A 20,841-nucleotide genomic window follows, 5' to 3' on the forward strand; every position below is an offset into this window, starting at 1 on the left:
AGCTGACATCTGCATAGGAGTTGGGTGATAGGAGTCAGGAGGAAGTGGAAGACTGTGAGACCCATGCCAAGGCCTCAAGGTTGGAGAAAGAAGGACCTATTTTGGGAGCAAGCCTGGAGGACAGTGTAAGGGGAGTGAATGCTGAGAGAAGCAGCAGGAGAGAGAAGCAGAGGCTACCTAGGTCCCTTTGAGCTCTGCTGGGGAATTTGAACTTTAACCCAAGGGCCTCAAAGCCATTTCAGTAGCGAGTGACAGGAAAAGAGTTTAGAAAATCTCTTTGCCGGCTTCTGGAGAATGCTTGAGGACATAGCAGGAGTCACTTTAGGGAGGGCTAATTGGGGAGGCTCTTGAAGTAATCCTAGGAGAATGGATGGTGGCCTCAATGTGGGAAGAAGTGGAAGGAATGAACAAAAGTATTGGATTCTATCAACCGAGGCAGGCACTTAGTCTCAGTGACTAATTGATGTGGGAGCCAAGGGTGATAAGGGGTCAAGTCAACTGCCAGCTTGGAGCAGAGATGCTCCTTTTTCTTTGATTCTTCAGGGAAAGTTTCTGGGAGCATTTATGTTTGGATCAATTACTCTATGTTTGCTAATTGCCAAGTATTCCTGAGTCTGGTCAGGTCAGGGGAGGTATTGGTAAAGATGAGGATCATAAGACCCAGTCAGATCAAAAGTATATCCTCCAGTTAGTTCCATGAGTATGGGTGGGAAAGTCAAGTTCAATAGTCTTGGGCTAGGGATTAGGGTCTGGAAGAGAAGGAGGCTGGCCTCTTTTGTTTGTATCCTCAGTGGGCCCATCCTACAGGACAAGCAGATTGTCAAGGAGTGTAGGATGTTTCTTCTGGAAACATCAGAAAAGCTCACCCACCTAAACCCTGGTCCATGTGGTTGTCCTCTCCACAAAAAGCCAGAGGAGCCAGTCTGCATGGGCACCCTCCCCAGAAAGCACTGTCTCCCTACTTTTGAGAATGGGAGGAGGCAGGATGTTTTAAAGAAAACCATGATTCCTTCACAGTCAAGCCTTGTTTCTGAAATCTGATGTTATTGCTTCTCCTCATGGACCATGGTGTTTGTAGTCAAGGACTCAGGTTCCTTAAAAGGTTAACTTGTCCACCCAACCCCTCCCCCTGCCACTCTCAGGAGAGTTTAGGAGTGGGTAGATTATAGTGGAAAGAGCCTGGGCTTTGAGTCCAGACCTGGTTTGGGATTTACCAAAATTAACTTTTCTGAACCTTCATGTACTCATTCCCTCAATAAACAGTTAACAAAGTCTGCTTAAGGACCAGGCACTGTGCTGGGCACTGGGGGATTAAATATATAAAATGTGATCTTTCCTTGAGAAAGCACAGGACTAAATAAAGACATGCATCTGGGCACATAGATGCTATCAGAGAAGTCGGTGCAGGCACATGGTGGGGCAGGAAGGAGGAAGTAGTTAGTTCTGCCTGGGGGTAGAGGTGGCAATTATGAGAGGCCTCCTAGCGGAGGTAACCTGTGATCCTTATAAAATGTTTTCCCTCCCATAGTTTGAGAAGGTTAAATTGAAGAAGGATGCACACTCAACTAACTCCTGTCAGGTATTTCTGAGGACAGAATTGGAGGCTAATATATTGTACTATATTTTGTGTGTCTTTACTTAAGATAAGTATGTTTACGTAGTAGGTGAGATGACTTATGTGAGACTTTGGCAGGTGATATCTTAGAAAGAGCAGGACCCTTTCCCCTGCCCAGCCATCCTAGGAAGTTAATTTTGGGCTTCCTGGTGTTCTCCTGTCATTGTCCGAGGAGGACCTGTTGCTTTTGTCTAAACTTTCTCTTTAGCTTTATCCTTTGAGATAGTCAGCTGAAGGAAGAGAGAGGATGCTGAGTGTGTCCTTTTCTTGTCTAGCTTTCTGGAGCCCAACAGGCTTGGTCATGGGTGACCCTGCAGAAGATTGGCCAGTCAGGGTTGCCTGAATCTAAGAGAAGGGTAGGAGATCCTCCTTGCTGGCTGTTGTGGAAGCCTGGAGCCCTAGGTAGAAATGGTATGAGCCACATCTGCCTTGTCCCCAGGGTTCCTGGGTGCTGTCAGGAGTGAGGCCTGCATGATTCCAAGGAGACCCTGGAAAATGTGCTGCTTCCAGGTCTGCCAAGCTTTCCTAGAGGCTTCTCTGGTGGTGGCAGAGCTGCAGAGTGCTGCCCAGGCTCAGTGTTCTAGAATGCTTCTGTTCCTAATTTTACTTCAAATGATCCTTGGAGGGCTTTTTTGTTTTGTTTTGTTTTTGTTTTTAAACAGGAAATTTTTATTTCATTTTGTGCCAAAGCTTCAGGCACCTCTGCATCAGAGAGTCTTGCAATGTGAGAGTTCTGGCTTGGGGGCTCTGTGTGGAACCCAAACTAAGTCCTTGTGGTAGTGTGGAGCCAGTGGGAAGGTGTCAAGGGTTCAAGAAGTGGTGGGTGAAAGGTCTTTGATCCCATTTTGGGAGTTATCTATCCAGGATTAGTGGAGCACATGGGACCAGCAGGGTAGAGCAGTTGGGCTAGGTCATTTCTGTTCTGCCAGGTCCCCCTTTTCTGTCTTTGAAGGCACTATTCTGCCTTTTTCCCATTGAGATGGTAGACAAATAGCAACCCCAGACAGTTCTGGCCACCAGCCTGTGGGTGGTGGGCACAGTGCCCAGGCCACATTGAACTGGGTGTGGGTACATGTCCTGGTCACTGGATGTTTTTGCAGGCTCAGCTAGGAGCACTGGCAAGGGGTTGGGGTCTTAAAGGTGGCCTTCTCTGACCCTCTCCTGCCCTGGCCAGAATCCCTCCAGCCTGCCCTGATATCTCCCAGCTACCCTGCCCTCTGCCCTTTGCTTCCTTCTAATCTCTCTTATTTACATTGAAATGGTTCTGGAAAATACCAGATAGGCAAACACCCTGACTGGGGGTGGCTGAGGAGTGGGGTGAAGGGGAGTGTGTGGCGGGTGGGAACACAAGTATTTTAAAAATGCTGCAAATCTCTACAGCGTTTCCCAGAAACCACAAGCACGCGCTCCGCCTGCCAGCAGGGTTCCCGCCACCCCACTGCACTGAGATGCTAGGCTGTCCTCACTGTGGCCCTGGTGGAAGGCAGCATCTGGGGTGGCAATGTAGTCCTGTGATCCAGATGGGGTGGCGGTGCCCCTGCTGCCCAGGCAGGCTGCCTGGGGCCTCCATTGTCAGACTGGGCAGCAGTATCTGCCCCAGGCATCCGGCTGCACTGTGGGCGCTGAGTATGCCAGTCAGGCACTGTTTTAACAGCCCCACACCCCTTGCTGTGCAGTTTTGTGGGGGAAGCCAACTCTAGAGTCCTGCATGCTGTTTGGTAATAGCGTCTGTGCTGTTAAATACAGGGGACAGTGTCAGCAAAGCTTATTTTTTCAGTTGTTGGCTCTGGTTTGGTTGGGAAACTATTTCCTTAGACCTGGGTCACCACTCTGGCTCCCTTAATCCCCTGCCATATGTCTCTCGGAATCAGGGCATGGTGTTCTGCCCTGGCGTGGCTGAGCTCCTGCTTTCCACAGACTCTGGCCAGGGAAGACTGGGGAGGGTTCTCTGTGTGGTGCCCCCGCACAGTGCAAAGCACACACGTGCACCTGGGTGGCATTTAATGGCCTAGTTAAGATTCTACTGGGAAGTACAATCTTGAGGAAAGAAGACATGGAAAGTAAAGGAAGATGAGACTCATGGCATGTGTTCATTGTACGTCAGGCACTGTACTAGATGTTTCACATGTTAACTCATTTCATTTTCCCAATAACCCTTTGCATTAGGTATTATAATAATCTCTGTTTTACAGATGAGGAAAGTGGATTACCACCAATCATTGTATTATGGGCTAAGGTTAAGCAATTTGTATAAAGTTGCATAGCTATTAAGTGACTTGTTAGGATTTGAGCTTGGGCCATCAACTCTAAACTAGTGTGCTAAAGAGCATAGAGGAAAGCAGTATGTGGATAGCCATATAAATCCACTGTCCAGCACAGACCTGGGCCCTTCTGATTCTTGCTGCCTGTAGTCACTAGAAGCCTCTTCATCTTGTCTTCCTTCTAGAAGGAAGAGGAAGCCAGGGATGACTGGCCTTACTTGCTCTGTGGACAGTATCCAGCAGAAGATTGTGATTGGTGCTTTCAGTATCTCCGGCGGGTCAGTCAGAGGAAGTGAGCCCAAATAGCAGCAGGCAGAATTCAATCTGGTGGGGGCTGGGAAACCCAGGAAAGGTGGCTGAGGGAAGCTTCAAGAAGGGATGACGCAGCTGCCTCTGCAGGTTTGCTGTGGTCCCCAGGGGGTGGAGAAGGGCACATAGAGTTGCCTCTTATGCAGCTTCCTTGCCAGATACTAGATCTAGCAGGCAGGGACATTGGCTCCCTCACCTTTTTTGCCCATACTGGCATGCTAGTGCTGATCTCCATATCACTTGGGGTGGCCGGATCCCCATAGTGTCACTTCTGACCATGAGCAGTCTCCTCTGCATTGCACAAGGCTGTACACTGTTGTTCTTCTGTGTGCATTGTGGGGAAAAGGCAGAGGAGCAAAGCTGGCAGAGGGTTTAACAGGTGTTGGGTGTGCAACACAGAGTTCTTATCAGCTTCCATGGCGGAGCCCTGCCGCTCCTCTTGTCAATAGTACTTTTCCCTGCCCATGTGCATACACACATGCACATTGGCCCCAGTTTGAATGTCACTTCCTTAGGGAAGCCTTCCCTGATCCTCTTAGTCCATATTATGTCCCCATTCTGGCAGCACCCATCCTTCTCCTTCATAGAAGTTGCGATTAATTACCTAATATTAGAACACCTCATGAGAGCAGTAGATATTTGTTGAAGGAAAGATGATTCTCTGTGAACTTGTTGCACATTCTCTCTCTGTTTAGTCTTCCTTGTTCATTTCAGTTTTGGTTATTAGAACCCTCCCCTCTGACAGGCCCTGGTGACTGTCTGCAGTATGTTACCATGTCCTGCCTCCACCACTGACTCTGCCTCCTATGTGCTTGGGGACTTGGCACACAGGAGTGCAGGAGAGTGCGTTCTATAAGCATCCAGGAGCAGAGGCCTGGGGAAGGCACCAGCTTGGGTGAGAAGGAGATTCAGGGTTACATGGGGGCCACACAGTGTCCGGTCCAGGGAACCTGAAAGAATGTGCCTGTCTGGCCACAGGTCTCTCAGGGTTGGAATGTGACCCTGCAGGGCTCAAGGCTTCCTCTTCCCTCCTGCTGCTTTCCCTGGACTGCCTTCCTGCTGGAATGTCAGCAGACTGGGAATTTTCACGACAAGAATCTTTCCCAGTCAGAGCAACAGATTCCAGCTGGAGCCTGGGGACAGCTCCCACATGGGTAGGGGCCACCAGAGAGGGCAGGGACTGGTACTAGGGCAGCTAGAACTGCTGTGTTTTGGGGGCCCAGGATAGATTCCATTTTCTACTGGGAGACGCAAATACCTCTCTCCCTCTTGGGACAGGTCAAAGGGAACCTGGGCTTCTGGCACTGAAAGGGCTCAAGAGAAGCTGTGTGAGGACTTGGAGATGAGAGAGAGACTCTACCTCTCTGAACAGAGACTGGCCATTTCCCACAAGGCCTCACTTCCTCCAACCAATTGGTGATTCAGAAAGAGGAGTCGCCTCAGATTCCATCCTCAGGTGGGGCCTGCCTGCCAGACCCAAGTTCTCTGGCCTACGGGGGCCACCGGGCCATGATAGGAGGTAGCACTGCTGAATTTGTCACACATATCTGTCCTCTAATCTGTGGGTCCCACAACATCTGTAGGGCCTGGCACCTCTCTTAGTGTCCTTTCTGGCCCCTGTGCCTTTGCCCCGATCTCATTTTTTGCTGGCTCCTCCCTCTCATTCCCATTTCTTTAAGGAGCTGACTCACTTCCTTCTTCCCTCCCAACCTTCTCTCACTGCCAGGCCCTATGGCAAGCAGGGCAGTGCACTTCTAGTATGACTAGGAGGTCACTTCTAGCATGACTAGGAGGTTGCCTCTGGCTTTGGAGCTGGAGAGGGCTGAAGACAAGGTGGGGAGCCATGGCTTTGGGCCATAGGGAGACCAGGTACCAAGATCCTGGAGCCTTTGTGCAGTCAGCGCATGTCAGGAAGCCTTGAGGAACACCTGGTCCATATCTTACTGTGGGCTTGGTCTGTGGAGGAGAAAGGTCTAAGGTGCTGTCCCTGTGATTAGGGAGTCTGTAGTTTCCCCAGAACTAGACAGCTGTGAAAAGCTAGATCTTGGTGCTGGGTGGCATAGGCGAGAGTCCAAGCAATGACAGCACTGTCAGGCAGCATGAGACCATCATGATTCTCTGTGCCACCCAGTTTCATGCCCAGCCCCCTCACATGGAGGGGAAAGTATCTGGAGACCTCAGTGGAACCTTCCAGGGCACAGTGAAGTAGAAGGGTCTGATGCTCTCTCCTTGTATGAGTTCTTCCTGCTGGGGCCCTGTCTCCTGCTCCTCTTTACACTTCCTCTTCGCTTGTGGACTGGTTTGATTCTGGAGCTGATTATGAAGCCCTGGCTTCAGAGTGGTAGAAGGCCTCCTCCATGACTGGGCTGGCATCTTCCACCTCGCCCTCCCCAGAGCTGTTCAAGCTGCAACAGCCTGTATGCCTGGCACCAGGCCCTAGGGAATCCAGCTATGCTGAGCCTGGCACAGCCTTGCCTCCTTCTCAGTAGGCACCTAGGTTACCTAAAGGACACAGGCACAGGGTAAGGTCCAGTTCCACTCATTTGGACATGCAAGGAGATCAGTAGAGGCAAGAGGGAAACTGGACCCATGGCCTGAGAAGCCTTGTGGGGACTGCTGTGGTTTGACTTCCTGGAATCCAGTGACCAGCAAACATCCCTGTTCTCCTTAGAACTTGGCTTTGCCTGGAAGAGCCCTGGTGCACAGCAGCCTGAGATTCTGGTCTCAGGATTTCTGAACAGTGACAGGAGTTTCTTGTTTAGGTGGGTGGATGGGGACAGGCAGGAATGGGGCCTAGGCTTGGAGAAGATGAAGGGTGTCAACCTGACCACCTCACCCAAACTGCCCTCGCCCTCCCTTGTGGGAGGCGAACCACACTGTGCAGGCACACAGATGCCCGTCTGCATTTCTGCATTCCTCTTTACTTTCTCTATTTTTCCTTGCCTCTACCCGTCATTACTTGACTTTGATCTGAGGAAGAAAACCATAGAAATGGGATCTGTGATAGGACATCCAGCTTAGAAATGGCCTGGGTGCCATACACATACCCACTGCAGAATCTAGACTGGTTCTTTTCTCTCAGACCCTCTCCAGAGCACTTGTGCCACCAGTCTCCAGTCCTCCTAAGTAACCCTCACCTTCTCTGTCCAGGGGAAGGCTGGCTTCAAACCCAAAGATTTGATCTCTGGAAAGAAGAGGCTTAGTTTTCCTGCTTTAATCATGGCCTCGACTTTCCCGCCCAGTCTGTCTTTCAACTAGTTTTGAGGCCTCTTTTCTGTGCCTCTAAAAGAGTGACCCATCCTCTAAAGGACCCCTACCTCATTCCCACCCATCTCTTCAAAATACCCAGTCTGTAGCTGTAGGAACAGGTGCTTGGTAAATAGGAATTGAATGAAAGAGTTGGTTTTGGCTATAGGAAGTGCTTTCTGCTCATTTAGGGAGGAGAAGGAGGTAGAAGGCAGCACAGGAAGAAGGGCCCAGAAGTCAAAAGCTGTGTTTAGTTGTCTGTATTGTCAATATATTGTTATGAGTTGGGTGGCACATGGATTCCAGCCGAACTGCCTGGTCCAAATGTTAACTTGGTTAGTGACCTTGGGCAAGTTATTTAATTTCTTTGGGCCTCATTTTCCTCATCTGTAAAATGAGAACTATAGTAATTCTTTCCTTCTAAGATTGTTCTAAGGATTAAATGAATCAATACATATAAAATCACTTATAACAGTCTCATAATAATGCCTCCTGAGTATGGTAGTACCCCTATCCACAGGGAACACATCCCAAGACCCTCAGTCGCTGCCTGAAACTGTGGATACCATGTTTTTCCTAAACATGCATATATATGATAAAGTTTAATATGTATGAGGCACAGTAAGAGATTAACAGTAATACTAAGTATACTGTAGTAAAAGTTATTTAAAACTGATGAATTGCTTATTTCTGGAAATTTCCATTAAATATTTTTGGACTGAAATTGTAGCAAGTGAAAATATAAATAAGGGGGACTACGTAGGAGCTCCAAAGTGAGCATGATGGTCATCATTAATCCATCTCTGATACCTTGGGAAGCACTTGGTGCCTGGTAGCATGGACCATCTGCCCACAGGAATGCCGAAGGCCCTGTTACTGTTAATGACTCAGCTATGAGTCCTTTACTCTTGTCCTCAGGCTGGTGCTTTTGCTCAATGTGCCCTTAGGGTGGAGAGAGGGAAACAGGCTCAAGCTTAACTCAGGGTGGCAAATCATCCCAGAGTAGCTTTGCCCTGAGTTTCCAATCTGGTCTCTCTCATTTGATGCCAGTTTTTCCAAATTGTGCTGCTTTTTCTGTGACTTCCCTCAGTCAAATTCTTTGCTGATGCCAATACCTTTAGAGTACCAGCCTTCTTTCTACTTATTTGTTTTCCAGTTGGACAAACTCACTCTGCATTTTTTTTTTTTTTTTTGTGTGTGTGTGTGTGATCATTTCATCGATTCTGTTTCTTCGCACTTGTCTTGCTCCTGGAAGCCCACCTAGGGTTAGGGTTAAGCAAGAATTGAGGTATAGAATAGAAAGACAACCCTGACCTGACAGTTCCTGGTTCTGTCCTCTGCTCCTTCCATCACATATATGAGCTCACCTGGACTCTCTTGTTGAATTTTCTAACTACTGTGGCAAAATCTCAGACTGAGTCCCTGGGATAGAATGTGATAGTGGTCAGATCTATTTCTCTTGACATTCTCCCATGCATCCAGGCCTGGTGGGGCTTGTCTGAGCCTCTCTAGCTTGTTGCAGGTGCCCAGAGTCAGCACTTCACTTCTTCCTCATTTGGTTTATCCAGTTGGCCACACAGAGAGGTGTCCAGTTATGGCCCTTATTGCCCCATGGAGGAACTCCTGGCATCTTGACCTGACAAGGTTTTCAGAAGTCTTATTTGCCCTTGAAAGTTCAGGATTCTGTTGGGACTTCTCTCTCTGGGGCATTAACAGCTGATGAGGCCTACAGTGGATGCCAGGGAAACCCTCAGGCCACTACATTCCAGATGTCTTATCCAGGCAAGGCCCAGAGACTGTAGAAACAAGGAAACGATTGTGCAGCACTGAGGGGCTTTCTCCTGAGCCTGGGACGCCGTGGGGTGGGGGCAGGCTGCCATTCAGCCTTGCCTTTTTAGGCTTTGTGGCATGTGGCTTCTGCTTTCCAGCTGGGTATTAATTGCAACTTCAGTCCCCTCCCCCACTTCTTTTTGAGGCCTAGGAAATAAGATAAGACATGTGGGACAAGGGTCTAAGCAGACTCTGGGCAGAGATTGTAGAGAATAGCAGGTAGTCAGGGCCACCACCTGAAGGAGACTTTGGCAAGAATGACCAGGACAAAACTAGAAGGGGGAACCTCTAGACCAGACCTATCTTACTGAACATACTGCAAAGATGGTAATGTTCAGAGGTCTGTACTGTCCAACTCAGTAGCCTTGAGTCACAAGTGGCTATTGAGCACTTGCAATATGGCTAATGTGACCAAGGAACAGTTCTGAAAATTTTGTTTTTTATTTACTGAGAAGTACCTCATTGCTTTGATCTAACTTCAATTAAACAGCTACCTCTGGCTACCATATTGAACAGTGTGGCTACATACAGGAAGGTTCATCTCCTTCAGTGTTCCCCTGGAGATGCTGGGCTGGTGGCATTTCCCCTTCCTCTCAGGAAGGAAGGTTTGTCCTCTCTGGCAATTCTCTCCACTTCACCAGCTTTGGAATCCTAATGCCCCAGGGCCAACCCCTGGCAGTGTGCCACCACAACTGGGGCAGTACCTCCCCACCTTGCCAAGCACGTCTTCTGAACACACAGGTGCTCACATGCCCATGGGTTTGGCGGGCTGTTGATGTGGGGGAGGAGGGCTGGTAGGCAAGGCAGGGGCTTTTGCTTCTTCCTGTTTCTATGGGGACTGAGTGGGGTACTTTGTTTTACTTCAAAGGTTTCTAGAAATAGGCCCAAAAAGGGACTCCAGAGGTGAATGCCCAGATCCTCCAATACTTAATGTTTCGGGGAACCTGAGGGGCTTCTAAAAGAGCCTGACTCTGAGAATAAGCAGCACAGGTCAGCAGCTCTCATACCAAGTAAGACCTTTGGGTACCTAATTTAAACCAGTGTTGCCGCCCTTTGAACTGGTTTTCCTTTTTTCTTCTGTGGAAATTGAGAAGAGTTGTCATTTATACAAAAAAGAGAACAATGCTTCATTATGCTCATACTCAAATGAGCCAGAGGGGTTGGGATGGGAATATAGTGTATGTGGAGCATTTAGTAGACTAAGAAGTGACCCAAGTCTTGATGAGATTTGGGGCAGAGGTGTGGAGGGTTTTGGGAAACCATCCTCAAGGCTGGCCCTTGGCTTTGGACCTTTAAGGAGTTTGGCAAGAGGAGGCAGTTTGGAAATCCCCACTGGCCAGGAGGAAATTCCTAGCAGTTGAGTCCCCAGAGAGCAGCAGGCCTACTGGAGCTGCCATTCAGGTGGTCCCTACAGAATGTAGGACCTGACTGCCTAGTCTTGGCAGACAGAACAAGCCTAAGGGTCTCTCACGGGTGCCCAAGTGATGATGTGGTGGCTGCAGGCTCTGAGCAAACCTTGGGTGTGCCAAGGCAACAGTGTGTACCTGGGGCCTAAGTCTATGACCACCTCTGGGGCAGCGATGTGCCTCATGCCTACTGACCCTCCTGATTGCTTGTCCTGGACCCCTACCAGATAGAGATTCAAGGCGTCCTTGGAGTCTTCTCACCTGGATTCAGTTATTCATTCATTCATTTTATCCCATAAATAAGCCTTATTGAATGCCTACTACATTTAAGCATTGTTTCAAGCACTGCGGATAGGGCGATGATGAAAATGAAGTGGGCGCCGAGCCCATTCCCAGCGTTTCTTGCACATCCCTCCCGGTAAGCAAGAGGCCATCTTGTCGCTGCATCCCCCCACCCCCACCCCCGCCTCCAGCCCCGGGGGGACGCCTCTTGGGGGCGGGGCTCGAGCCCGCCCGGCGGAGGTGAATTCCCGCGGCTTCAGTGGTGCCAGCAGGAGGATGAGAAGGGAGCTGTCGCCCTCTGCCGGGATCCAGCGGCGCTGCAGGGCGGTGCGGCCTGAGGCTCCGGGCGCATGCGCTGAAACTTGGCTCCGCCTATGCGCCGTCAGGTGGGCGGGGTCTGGAAAACGCGAGCGGCTGCGTAGGTCTGGGTATGACTTGCTCTGTAACCCACGGACTTGTCCAGCTCGGCAGAAGAAGCTGAGTGGGACATTAGGCACTCCGGGTGTCCTCTCGCTCCCACCCCCCTTTAGGTCTTCCTTAGTCTTCAAAAGGATTTTCCCTCTTCCACTTCGTGATTAACTGGTCATCGGGTGCCCAGTTAATTTTTTTTTTTTTTTTTTTTTTTAATTTCGGTCCCTCAGAGGGGTGCCAATCAATGTCTACATCCTCGCACTCCCCTCACCCCGCCCCGCCCCGCCACAGAGGAATTAGGATAGTTTCTCCCGAGAAAGGGAAGGCACTCCTGTACTGGCATTTTCTCTGAGGACAGGTTGAATATTCTAGTGCTATCCCTAAGGAACTGTCCTCTAGTACTGTGCTGAGGAACTTCTGTAGATGGCCATCTGAGGGAGTGCACCTGTCACCCATGGCAGCTGGTGCCCTCCACCCAGGAAGCATAAGTGCTGCAGGCAGCCCTTCTCAGGCCTGAGGGCTGAGTGCTTGAAACAGGACTGCCTCCAGTTTCTGTAAGTAAGAGTTCCATTAGTGACATTTTATATATTACAGATTAGTAATGAAACTATTATGCAATTGGTATCCATTTATGGAGATAGTGTTGATAGACTTTTTTGTTAAGGAGTTTTTGATTTATAGGGGAACTAGAGAACAAATGGGGTCAGGAGAATTTTTGTTGTTGTTAAGATATTAACTAGAACTTTGGTCTCAGTGTTTTCCAAACTCTTTCCTGCAAACCAGCCTCCACCTAACATCCCTATTTTGCATAGTGGTGCCACATTGTCCTTTCAGACTCCCAACCTTGAAATCTTGTCATCTTTTTTTAAAAAATATTTTTAGTTGTAGATGGACCACAATACCTTTTATTTATTTATTTATATGTGGTGCTGAGAATTGAACCCAGTTCCTCACACATGCTAGGCAAGTGCTCCTACTACTGAGTTACAACCACAGCCCTTCTTTTTCCATCCTCTTGTGCCCATTTCCCTTCCTCCCAAAGTGACCACCACATCTAGAAGATTATTTCTCTTTCATCAACTCCTCTTTGCCATCACCTGCCAGAACCCTAGGCAGACCCTCTATCTTTCATCTGGCTATTACCTTGCTTTTCTCATGGTCCTTCAGCTTCTAGCCCTCCTTTCATTCCCCGGGCCCTTCTGTTAGATAAGCATTCCTAAAGCACAGGTTCAGTCATGCCCCTTCAGTCTCCAGAAACCTACCATGACTCCCATTGTTTTGAAGGCAGGGGATAGCATGGAAGGGGCAGGTTTCAGTGTCCTGAATGACCTGAATCCAAATCCTGGCCCCTGCCAGTCACTATCAGTGTGATCATAAGCAGTTATTCAATCTCTGTAAACCCACAATTTCTCTGTCCACAATTTTCCTTCAGTAATTACCTCTTCAGGTTCTGTCAGGAAAAGTGAGCAGCACTGTGTCTGTCTTCTGGCCAGTGTTCTCAGTGTGTGCCTTTTTTATTTTCCCCCTTAGGACTGCTTTACCTTGCTTTATCTCAGGTATAACCTATTTCAGTTGTAGGTGACTGCTCAGCTCAACTGGCTTAAAAAGAAGGAGTGCACTGGCTCAAATGTCTGAAAAGTCCAGGGGTAACAACTGGCAATAGGCTCAGACTTATCTGGAAATTTAAACATGATCAGGACCCAGGTCTGTTCTCTCTCTTGGCTCATCAGGCTGGGCTGGTACTCAGACAAGTAATGGCAAGATTACTCAGCCCTAGGTTCATGTCTGTAGAAAAGAAGTGTGGACTCAGTTGTCCCAAAACTTTTGTTATATGTCCTTGATACTGATGGAGTTACTCATGAATCAACCCTATAGCCTGGGAATATGATTCTCTTACTGGCAAGGCCCAAATCATATATGGGGGTAGGGTCTCTCAGAGGAAAATTGGGGTGCTGTTATCAGAGGATGGAGGAATGTGTAGTAGGCTGCAGAAACAACTGCAGGACAACAGCACTTGGCTCCTTGATGGGCCCTGCTACCTTCCCAGCTTTGTCTCGTGTTTACCTTTACGTGTCCTACACGTTATCCATGCCCCATTTATAACACTGAGCACATTCTCTTTTGAATTCTAACTATGGAGTACATTTGTTTATCTCCACTGGAACCAAGTCTGTTTCATCTTGTTTTACTCACATCACTCACACTCTCACTCACTTTTGTATTCCAGTGTCATCTCTGAGCAGGGCCCAAAGCTAAGTGGATGGAGGGGTTACAATGAACAGCATACAACCTCTATCTCAGGAAGGCTCAGAGTATAGTTGTGGGGAGACGGAAAAAAGCAAGCATTATGCTTCCCCACAGTGTTCACCTCAAGGTACTACAGCCACTGCTAGTTGAGTCAGTGAATGCTTCCTCTACCCACACAGCCCTCCCGTCTGGCCTGCCCTAGATCTGCTTAGCCTCTCTGCATGCCAAGGACTTTTTGCTCAACCATATTGCAAATGTGGGGAGAGCAGAGTAATTGAATTGTCACCCTGTATGGGTATCCCCTTCTCCCATTCTGTTCCACCTGCCTCATTATGTGTGAACCTTCCAAATCAGCTGGATGAATCCAGAGCATTTTTATTAAATACCTACTGTGTGCTAGTGCTGGGGAATGGGATAAGATAGAAAGTAAGTAGGAAACGTTCCTTGTAGGGAGGAATTGTTTACCACTCAGAGCTTTCATGTTTGCTTTGTAGTCCTGGCATATGCACGTTAAACATCAATAGATTCAACTATATGGTATTTAAGAAACTATATTATTGTAGTCAAAATTTATAAAATAGTATCTTGTGTATTTTCATATATGTTGTATGGACTATACATTATGCTTTCATGCAGTGTCTGTATGAAACGTATAGGAGTCCTTCCCACTTATCCACAGGGGATACATTCCCATACCCATACGTAGATGCCTGAAAGAGTGGGGTAGTACAAAATCCTAGTGTACTGTTTTTTCCTGTATACATACCTATCATAAAGGTTAATTTATATATTAGGCACAGTGGAGAAATTATCAATAACAGATAATAAACACATAACAATTAACAATATATTGTAATAAAAGTTATATGAAATGTGTTCTCTCTTAAAATTTCACTCTTTTTCTTAAAGGAAGCACTATGAGTTTCTCTTTGGCATACCTGAATTGCCAGCATCCCTACTGTTGTTCCTTGGGGCCGTTATTAAGTAGAAAAAGAGTTCTTTGAACATAAGCACTCTGATACTGCAACAGTCATCTGATAACCAAGACATCTACAGAGCAACTAATGGGTGCATAGCATACGTAGCGTGGATATGCTGGACAGAGTAAAGAATGATTCACATCCTAGATGGGACAGAGTGGGATGGTGCAAGATTTCACCATGCTGCTCAGAACTGTGTGCAATTTAAAACTTCCGAATTGTTTATTTCTGAAATTTTCTATTGAATATTCCTGGAGTGTGACTGACCTCGGGTAACTGAAACCCCAAAAAGTGAAACTGGATAAAAGGAGACAAAACCATGTGTACTATACTCTGTGAGCAATTTAGTAGATTTTCAGAAGTTCTTGACTATATTTTTGCCTTACATGCTGATTTAAGACTCTAATCCCATATAGCAGTACTCCAATGTATATATAGTACCACATTGGATGTAATCAAGAACTACCGTGTGTGATGTTTTAGGTAAAAACAGTGAGTGTTGTGGTTTTTCATAACAATTTAATGGTATTAATCATTTAGTCACTCCCCTCAATTTTCCAAGCCTAAGCTTACATACTATCTTTTCTTACAAAAAACCCATAAGGCAGCATTATTATTTTATTGTTGTTGTTTTTGTTATGTTTTCTAGTGCTGGGGATTGAACCCAAGGATGTTTTGCCACTGAGCTACATCCCTTGTCCTCTTTACTCTTCATTTTGAGATAAGGTCTCACCAAATTGCAAGACTGGCCTCGAACTCCTGCCTTAGCCTCCTGAGTTGCTGGGATTACAGGTGCACAACACTGTGCCTGGCTATGGTATCATATTATTTTAAAGTTAAAAAAAAAAAAAAAATGGAGACACTAAGAAGTAGAGCAACCTTCCCTTAGGCCAAACAGCAAGAAAGAGGCCAAGCTGAGATTCAGTTCCTGCTGAGTACATCTGCTGGTTCCTTGCTCTTTGTATTACACTTCTTGTTGGGCCTTGAGTTTCAGGAGGGCTTCATGAGGAGATGGGCCTTGAGGAATGGGGAAGGTTGGGCAAGGCGGAAACAACAGTGGAGCCCAGGCCCTGGGAGAGGTGCAGGCAGAGAATGTGTGTGGAGATCTGCCTGAAAGAGGGCAAAAGAGTGAGAGCCAGGAGAGTGAGGAAGGTGAAGTGCAGAGGGGGAGTCAGATTCTAAATGATGTCTGTCCTTGGAGACAGGTGGAGAGTCCTGAGGCTGGCCTGGCTGGCGGTGGAGTGTCCGCAGGTCCCCCAGAACAGTTCTTAGGTTTATTGAAGACATGAACCACACTGAGACAGCGCCCTCTTTGGGCAGCAGAGGGACTGGTTGTGATTGGGTGGGAAGGAGAGTGGGCTGCCAGAGCTTACACCCTCTGACAGAAGAACCTGCCTTTTTCACTAGGGGAAGTGAAACTGATTTGAGCTGATCCTGTTGGTAACCAAACATCTCAGAGACAGAATTATAGGAGTTAGTCATCCGAATAGAAAAAGAAGCATGATAGTAACTCAGAAGAGACTGCAGATCAAGTGTCACCTCAGTCATCTTTGAGAGTGCTGCTAAATGGCAGTAGGCCTAGAAGACCCTCAAGCAATCACAATGGAGGACACTAAGTCCTTGTGTGAAAGGCCCTTCACTTGCAGGAGAACCTGCAGTTTCTCTAGCATCCACTTGTTCTGCTTTGGACACTCCTTTACGGGGCTTGGTTATTTGCCTTTCTAGCCTTTGGCAGAAATAGCACATTAGAAGGAAGTGAGACTGCTGGACGCAGTCACACTATCAGGTGAGTGACAGATAATGACCTGATGTCATAGACTATAGGGGACAAAATATCTAAAAAGCAAATATACAGCTACAAAGTTGCCTGGGTTTCCTCATATAGGCATATCAGAGGCTTCAGGTTGGCCACCAGGGAGGCAGCTGGTGCCCTCTGGGAGAGCCTTGCAGCTTTGGTGGGGCAGAATCCATGGATTGTAGCCAGGCCAGAAGTTAGGAGTCATCACAGTGAAGACAACATACTCTTTAGTACCAGATGGTATGGAAATGGATTGGATGCATGAAGGAAAGCTCAGAGTTTGAGACCTCTGAGATGAGTTCAGCGTGTTTTACTTAAGAAAGTAAAGAGTATTAAAGAACATTTCCTAAACTGGGTGTGGTGGTGCACGCCTTTAATTCCAGCTACTCAGAAGTCTGAGGCAAGAAGGTTACAAGTTTGAGTCCAGCCTTGGCAATTTATTGAGATCCTGTCTCAAGATAAAAGAAAACGGACTGGGACTGTAGCTAAGAGGTAGAGTGCTTACATAGCCTGTGAGCACTTGTGAGGCCCTGGATTCAACCCCCAGTACCACACCCAAGCACACACCAAAATTTATTATTTTTATGATTTTAAATAGTGATAAATTTAGAAAGATACTTAAAATATTTGATCCCTTAAAGGGGGTAGGCTTCAGTTACCTGGAAATTTTGCTTCGTTGCTTCCTTTACACCCCCTAATGACCTAGACAGAAAATAATAATTAAAATTTAATGAAAGCTAATGTGCTGGGCAATGTTTTTAGAGCTTTGTAGGCATTAATTCTTTTATCCCCTAAAATAGCCCTATGTGGTAGGTACTATTATTTCCCCCATTTTACAGACAAAGACATTGATGCACAGAGAAGTTAAGTTGTATAGTTTAGTACATGGAAGAGTGAAGATTGAACCAGGCAGTCTGGCTCTAAAGGTCTCACCTTCAGAATAACTCCTTTCAATCAGTGATTCTCAGACTTCAATGTACATTAGAGTGAACTGGGAAGCTTGGTTAAGACAGATGCTGGGTCCTATACTGAGTTCTGATTCAGTAGGTCTGGAGTGAGGCCCCAGAATTTGCCTACCTACCTGCCTGCCTGCCTCCCTCCCTCCCCCTTCCCTTTCTTTCTAGGTACTGGGGATTGAGCCTATGGGTACTCTACCACCCAGCCATTTTTCATTTTGAGACAAGGTCTCACTTAAGTTGACAAGTGGAGCCCTGAACTTGCCTCATCCTGCCTCATCCTCCCCAGATGCTAGGATTACAGGCATGCATCACCACCACCACCACCACAGGGACAGAGTTTACATTTCTAACAAGTCCCCAGGTAGTGCTCATGTTGCTGGTCTGGGGACCACACTTTGAGAAGCAAAACTCTTTCACATTCATTCCATACCTGTCTCATTTAACTGGGTAGGAGTCAGCAAAGGCATAATCCTTATTTTACAGATGAGGGAAATTTAAGTCACCTGACATGATCATATGGCTAACTCATTTATTCATTCATTTAACAAAGGGGAACATCTGTGCTAGGCCTTATGCTGACCTTAGTCAAACAATTCTCAGCCTTGGCTGCAAGTAAGAGTCACCTGGGATATTTTAAAAAAATCACAGTGCCTAGGCCTTCCTCCCAGACCAGTTAGATCAGAAACTGGGAGTGTAAGGATGGAATCCAGGCATTAGTTTTTCCAATCCTCAGGGTCTTTTAGTGAGCATTGTGATTTGCAACATTGTGGTATGGAGGCTATGGAGCTGCAGAAATCTATGACACTGCATATGCCCCCAGAGGACCAGAGAACCTCCCTGGAAAGCAGAGGCACAAACCCATGTGCACGATAGCGTGACTAGGAGACTTGTACAGTGTCCCGTAGGTAGGAGGAGAGCTGAGTTTCGTCCTCTAGAGTGGTGCTTACCAATGTTTTTCTGAAGAAAATAATACTAGTTACAGGACCCACTCTCTCTTAGGTTTGACCAGGGGTGACAAGCCTAGGTTCCTGCCAGTCTGGTTAGGTGATAGCTCTGCCCCAGTGCTTCCTAGCACCACCTACCCCCTTTCTCCTCCCCCTCTTTCTCTCTTTCTCTTTCTCCTGGAGAGGAAGAGGGAGGTAAAGACTTCGTTTTTTCCTGCAAAGCTGACAGCTTCTGAGACATGCAGGCCCTGTCTTTTGGCTCCTTCCCATCTTGCTCCCAACCCCCATTTCAGCCTCTTGGGGATCCCCATCCCTTATCTGGGCATCCTGTGGTGCTAACTAGAGCCAGGCCAGGATTTCTCTTGAGGAACACTGGCTCTTCACTGGCAGCTGTGCTCATTGGCCAGACACCCACAGTTTCCTCTGTCTGCAAGGCTTAGGCCCACCCACCTGCCCCACCCACACCACCTTCCTCTGTGCCTGCACAGCCGCGGGCTGGTGTGTGTTGGAGAGGTATATAGACAGAGGGAGAGTAATTGATTCCTTGCATGTCCCTGCATGTTTATTACAGTGAGACAGTGACAGTGGGCTTCAGACTGGTCTTGTGGGTCCCTGTTCCTGCTGGACTTTATAGGACTGCTGTTGGCTGCTGTTTGGGCACAGTGAACCCTGGGCCCTGTGTGTTGTAGTGAATGTGATGTTAGTGGCTGTCTTGGCCTCTGCCGCAGTAATTAGATAGCGGGGGTAGGCATATGATTTGTGCATTCTCAAAAACACTGCACTGTGAGTGAGTGTTCATGCATGCTGGGGTGTGTATGGGTATGTGAATGCGCATGTGCTTATCTTAATCTCGGCCCCAGACCGGGGGGCTGCAGGTCTCAAATTCCTTGCTATTTTTAGGGGTCATATCAGCTCAGCAGCTGTCCGAGAGTCTGGGTGTGTGTCAGAAGGAAAGTGCTACCTTCCCTGTCCCTTGCCTCTCCAATACTATCTTCCCTCCACCCCTTAACCTTACCCTAAGAACCTCTTCCTCCACCTAGGCTGCATCGTCCTCTTGCTCCCTGCTACCCGCATACCTGGTACCCGCAGTCCTCTGGGCTCTGCTTTCTTCATGGTTGGACCTGGGTTGGGCAGCTGCGGCGGGAGGGGCCTGGGGAGAGGGAGGGGACCAGGGGCGGGGCTGGTATTCACAAATGATGCTGGATATTTGACCTGCCACAAAGTGATGTCTGCTAATAGAGATTTGGGAATTATTCATTGTGTGGGAAGTAGTTGGGAGGCCTGGGAATGAATAGATCTCCCAAGAAGGTATAAGAGCAAAAGACAAAGAAAGAAATTCTGAGAAGTGCCAGCATTGAAGTTTGAACAGGATTATATCCAGCAAAGAAATCCAGAAGGGGGTCTGGAGGCCAGTTTTTGATGGGAGACAGATCAAATACGCAAAGGTCAGTGACCCTGAGTGGTCATCCCTAGAACTGGCAATTGAGATATCACTGATTTTGTTGTTGTTGTTGTTTTGGTACTGGACTCGGGAATGCTTTACAACTGAGCTATATCCCCAACCGTTTTTTTTTTTTTTGGTTTTTTTTTTGTTGTTGTTATTGTTTATTTTTTTTTTTTTTTTTTTTTTATTTATTTATTTATTTTTGTACCAAGGATTGAACCCAAGGGTGCTTAACCACTGAGCAACATCCCCAGCCCTTTTTATATTTTATTGAGAGACAGGGTCTGACTGAGTTGCTTAGGGCCTCGCTAAGTTCCTGAGGCTGGTTTGAACTTGTGATCCTCCTACCTCAGTCTCCCTAGCCGCTGGAATTATAGGCATATGCCACCGCGCCTGGCTTCCCTAAGCATTTTTATCTTTTATTTTGAGACAGGATCTCACTAAGTTGCTTAGGGCTTCACTAAGTTGCTGAGGCTGGCCTCCAACTTGTGATCATCCTGCCTAAGCCTCCCAAGTCACTGGGATTATAGGCCTGCTACCATACCCAGCAGGTGTTCACTGTTTGAAGTACTAACTCACTCCTGGGACTTTCCCAGTTTTCGCACTGAAAATCCCATGTCCTTGGATTGTCCTTGGTCTCAGGCAAACCAAAGCCATTGGTCACTGAACTACTAACCTTACTAAGAAGTGATATCACAGGAAAATATAGCTTACAAAGTAGACGACAATTTTCCAATAAGTTTATAACCTAAATCCTAGGTTGATCCTCTTGGAAGCACTCCAAGCATGATAATGAAAAGGTCTCTCTTGTCCAGTACTTGACCATTATATGACATAATTCAGTTCTTACAAAACTCCGTGAGTAAGAGTTTGTAGTTCAATTTCACAGGAGTGGCAACTGAGTCATTTGATGAAGCTCTCATGGAAAGCAAGTGACAAGTTAGGGCCCGGCTCCATCCTTTGGGTTCCAGAAACACTTGCCCTGATGACCTCCACAGCCCACCTTGTAGATGGAATGGGATGCTGGGCTCATGGCTGGTGGGGCTATGGATTGCTGTAGAGTCAGGCAGATGTGAGGAAATTCTTGGAAGATAGAAGGGTCCTACAGC

The 20,841-nt window shown here is 47.4% G+C and overlaps 1 protein-coding gene across 2 annotated transcripts in view; it reads left to right on the top strand.

The window, feature by feature from the left end:
* LOC306656084 (unconventional myosin-XVIIIa-like) overlaps positions 1-20,841 on the top strand; it is a 53,963-nt gene that overhangs the window by 14,484 nt on the left and 18,638 nt on the right. The window contains exon 3 of one of the 2 annotated variants that reach the window (XR_013762404.1): positions 4,062-11,065. The exons of the other annotated variant lie outside the window; for it this stretch is intronic. The gene's annotated coding sequence lies outside the window, so the exon portion shown is untranslated. Of the gene's footprint in view, positions 1-4,061; positions 11,066-20,841 lie in introns of those variants that run through there. 2 annotated transcript variants of the gene reach the window in all.

The sequence above is a fragment of the Sciurus vulgaris genome (assembly GCF_902686455.1).
Source record: "Sciurus vulgaris genome assembly, chromosome: 3".
Classification (NCBI taxonomy): domain Eukaryota; kingdom Metazoa; phylum Chordata; class Mammalia; order Rodentia; family Sciuridae; genus Sciurus; species Sciurus vulgaris.